The sequence below is a fragment of the Mandrillus leucophaeus genome, unplaced genomic scaffold (assembly GCF_000951045.1).
Source record: "Mandrillus leucophaeus isolate KB7577 unplaced genomic scaffold, Mleu.le_1.0 Scaffold70, whole genome shotgun sequence".
Lineage (NCBI taxonomy): Eukaryota > Metazoa > Chordata > Mammalia > Primates > Cercopithecidae > Mandrillus > Mandrillus leucophaeus.
Window position 1 is genome coordinate 3,683,546 of NW_012107586.1, and position 4,408 is coordinate 3,687,953.

General features: G+C 45.8%; 1 protein-coding gene across 2 annotated transcripts in view; it reads left to right on the top strand.

Annotated features, from left to right (window-relative positions):
* Window positions 1-4,408, top strand: part of TTLL4 (tubulin tyrosine ligase-like family member 4) — a 59,701-nt gene continuing 55,293 nt past the window's right edge. The window contains exon 1 of one of the 2 annotated variants that reach the window (XM_011964617.1): window positions 1-107. The gene's annotated coding sequence lies outside the window, so the exon portion shown is untranslated. Of the gene's footprint in view, window positions 154-4,408 lie in introns of both variants that reach the window. The other variant, XM_011964616.1, reaches the window with a different exon arrangement.

Sequence of the window (4,408 nt, forward strand, 5' to 3'; positions counted from 1 at the left end):
GCAGGCGGCAGCGGCGCTGGCGGCCGAGTGCGCGGGTCACGCGTGGCGGTGCGTGGTTGCTAGGGGCGCCTGAGGCTGCCTGGTAGCCTAGCAGGCCGAGGGAGGAAGTAGCGTGGAGCCGGTGCCGAGCCGGGGCGAAGGTGGATCCCCTAGGTGAGTGCGGCTGCGGAGCCACGGGAACCGACCCCAGACCCTCCACCGGTCCCACGCTCCCGACCTCCCTCTACCGGAGTCCTTTCGCGCGGGTCCCCAGCCCTCCGGCCAGTCTCACCCTAGCCCCGCTTCCTCCCTCCACCTCTCATCACCCGGGAGGCCAGGGAGCCGCGGCCTCGGGTGGCCGGGACTTCGCGCCTCCTCGGAGCCCTTCTCCTCTCCGCCACGCCCCGCGAACTTAGTCGGCCTCGCCTCCGGATGCCCGAACCCTGCCCCATCCCCTAGTCCTGGCCTCCGAGCCACCTCTGTCCCGCCGTGCTGAGGTTTAAATTCTCTCTGGGTGTGAGCCTAAGCTCCTCGCAGGCTCCAGGGCCGAATTTAACATGGATATCTACATTTTTACTTCTCCATCCTCAGTATCTGTAGAGGAATACGTTCCTAAACTCTGCAGATTCAAACAGGATCTGAGATCCTGTGGAATTTAATTCTTCATTCATCCATTCCTTTAATCATTCACTAAACAATTTTTAGTAAACATTGACAAGTATTTAATGAGCCTGGGTACAATGGAAGGGATTGAGGGGATAGAGTGGCTAATAGGACAAGCATGTTTTCATGGAATTTATAGTCTAGGAGTTTATTAATCAAGTAAACGAGCATTTGCCATACTGTGGTGTGTGCTGTGATAGAACAGGAAATACTTAATCCGGACTTACTTAGAAAACGACATTATTCCCATTCCTCCTGGTCTTCACATTCCCATTCTGGATCTAGGAAATATTTTAATGCTTCCTAGATGGAATCGTCTTTGCTTTCTCAGATACTCCAAATCACCTATTCCTTAACTGCAACATCTGTTGATTTAGCCAATCAATAAGCATTTGGGGGACCCTTTGGGATAGTGTTCCATCCCATTCTTCCGTTTCTTGCACTGAGTACTGAGACACTGTTTGCATTTAAACCACCCACTTTGTGCTCAGAAAGTTAGCAGCTACTTATTCATTGGACTGAATCAATCCTTGAAAAATTATCAAGTGTTTTCTGGTAGTAAAGAGGTGGGAGGACATTCCATATACACAGTGGATTTAGGAAAGATACAGCAAGTCCTGAAAAGAGAACTGGAAACAGTTTGACAGACCTGAGCTACATTTGGAGGGAGCCATCCAGGAAGAGGGAAGTTAGTAGGGGTTAGATCACAAAGGGCCTTGGATGTTTTACTGAGTTAGAACTACATTCCTGGAACAGTGGTTTTCAAGGTGAAGTAATTAGGGTCCTAGACTCCCAAAGGATACACTTGCTCATCTAGCTTTAGATGAGTACGTTTCCAGATCGTCAGCTTCCCAATGAACTCTTTTTTTTTTTTTTTTGAGACAGTCTTGCTCTGTCGCCTAGGTTGGAGTGCAATGGTGCGATCTTGGCTCTCTGCAACCTCCACCTCCCGGGTTCAGGTGATTCTCCTGCCTCATTCTCCCGAGTAGCTGGGATTAGAGGCGCATGCTGCCACGCCCGGTTAGTTTTTTGTATTTTTTAGTAGAGATGGGGTTTCACCATCTTAGCCAGGCTGGTCTCAAACTCTTGACCTCGTGATCCACCCGCCTCAGCTTCCCAAAGTGTTGGGATTACAGGCGTGAGCCACTGTGCCCGGCCCCAATGAACTCTTTTTCTACAACTGCCCTTACAAAAAAAGGGGAGGAGGCTGTGTGTGGCAAATCCCTCACACTTCCTAAATTTTACTATGGTGTATTGACCTGAGTGTAAAAATGTCCTCAGATACAAACAAGGAATACTTTGGAATTACTTATTTTCAGGAACACCTCCTTTAGTGATTTAAGTTACCTCCTAACACAGAAGGCTTCCCAATACACAATCCCATTAGTGTAAAGCGTGTTCCTTGTTAGGATATTCTGAAAAGAACACAGTAGTTAAATGTAATGGGAATGTCTTTTGGGACAATGGGGTTTTTAAGTTATTTTGGATAAAACTTGTAAAATTTTTAAAGAGATTTAGTTTAAGTGTGTGTTACTCAGTAAGATAGTTAATACCTATTTTTAAGACCGAGTGTGTTGGGTCACACCTGTAAATCCAACACTTTGGGAGGCCTAGGCAGGCTAATTGCTTGAGCCCAGGAATCCGAGACCAGCCTGGGCAACATGGTGAAACCTCTTCTCTACAAAAAACAATATAAAAATTAGACAAGCATGGTGGCATGCTCCTGTAGTCCCAGCTGTTTGTAGGCTGAGGTGGCAGGATGTATTGAGCCCAGGAGGTTATCCAGGCTGGAGTGCCATGGTGTGATCATAGCTCACTGTAAACTCCAACTCCTGGATTCAAACAATCCTCCTGTCTCACCCTCCTGAGTAGCTGAGACTATAGCCATGCGCCACCCACCTGGCTAATTTTTAAAAATGTTTAGTAGTGATAGGTGTCTCGCTATGTTGCCTATGCTGGTCTCAAATTCCTGGGCCCAGGTGATCCTCCTGCCTCAGCTTCCCAAAGTGCTGGGATTACAGGAGTGAACCACTGTGTCTGGTCTAGATGTTACCTCATATGTAAGGAACACATGGTTTTAAAAATTCTTTTAGGGGCTGGGCGCGGTGGCTCACGCCTGTAATCCTAGCACTTTGGGAGGCCGAGGCAGGCGGATCACGAGGTCTGGAGATCGAGACCATCCTGGCTAACACAGTGAAAACCCGTCTCTACTAAAAAATACAAAAAATTAGCCAGGCTTGGTGGCGAGCGCCTGTAGTCCCAGCTACTCGGGAGGCTGAGGCAGGAGAATGGCGTGAACCTGGGAGGTGGAGCTTGCAGTGAGCCGAGATCATGCCACTGCACTCCAGTCTGGGGACAGAGTGAGACTCCATCTCAAAAAAAAAAAAAAAAATTCTTTTAGGGATACATGAGTAAAATCAAGTAAAGAGTATGTTCCAGGAAAACCACAGGAAGACAATTAGCAGAAAAATAATGTCAGATTTGGGTTTAAGATTACTGTAGTGTCAATATGTTGGTTGAATAGGAAGAATTTTAGATTGGAGGCAGGGAGCCAATGGAAAGCTATTATAGTGGCCTAGACTAGAGATGATGAAGGCTTTATGGTTGCTCTAGTGGAAATGGAGAGGGTTTAGAGAGATTTAACCATGGTAGTGTTGACAAAACCTGGTGGCAGAATAGAGGTAGGAGAATGGGACAAGGAGCAGTGTAGAATGATTGTAGGTTTCTGATTTCAGTGACCATGTGGGTGGTGATGCAGCAGCACATCCAGGTAGAAAGGCCCAGGAGTCCATTTTGTAGATCTGGAGCTCACAAGAGAGGCCTGGGTGATGATAGAGTTGAGAATATAGGAGGTGGTTGAAGCCATGACATGGAAGGGATGGTTCTGGGAGAGAGGTAATAATGGCAGCTGCCACTTGTTGAGTGCTCACTGTGTGCCAGGCAGAGTGAGAAATCTGAACTCAGAAGAACACCAACATTGAAAGGACAGGTAGAGGAAAGAGGAAGGAAGAAGGGGACAGAGAGAATACATAACCAGATACAGAAATTAATATGTGTGAATAGCAAGTTGTTACTTGCTGAAAATCTATATCTAGATGAAGCCTTAACTTCAGAATCTATCTGATACTCATAATTTGGAGTTAGATTTAGAATCTTTCTCACTAGATTCCTAATTTAGTTAGATTTAGAATCTTTCTCACTAGATTCCTTCTATGACCTTGGAATTGTCTGATCATAATGTCTGGATTTTAGCCTGAGATCAGGTGCTTTGGTAAATCACCAAAAGTCAGTAGATTGTAGATAAAAGGTTTTCCTTTAATGCCTTTTACTTCTTACCTTCTCTTCTGGCAGAATTGGGAACAAATACTGAGAGTGCTAGTTTCTTTTAGGCCTTACAATACAAAGGACCTTGTCCTTCGGAGCCCTCATAGATAAGCTGGACCCTAATGCTTCTCTAGACCAGCAGTGCTCAGAGTTTTTGGGCTCAGGATTTCTTTATGTACTTGAAAAAGCTCTTTGGAATCTTCAGTTAGAAAAAGGGGATATATATGTATTTCAATATTCGATTTTTTATTTTTAAATTTTGTTTAGAGATGGGGGTCTCACTATATTGCCCAGGCTGGTCTTGAACTCCTGGGCTCAAGCGATCCTCCTGCCTCAGCCTCCCAAAGTGCTGGGATTACAGGCTTGGACCACTGCGCTCAGCCTATATTTTAATATTTATCATATTAGAAACTGAAATATTCATTTAGAAGGAATAAGCCCA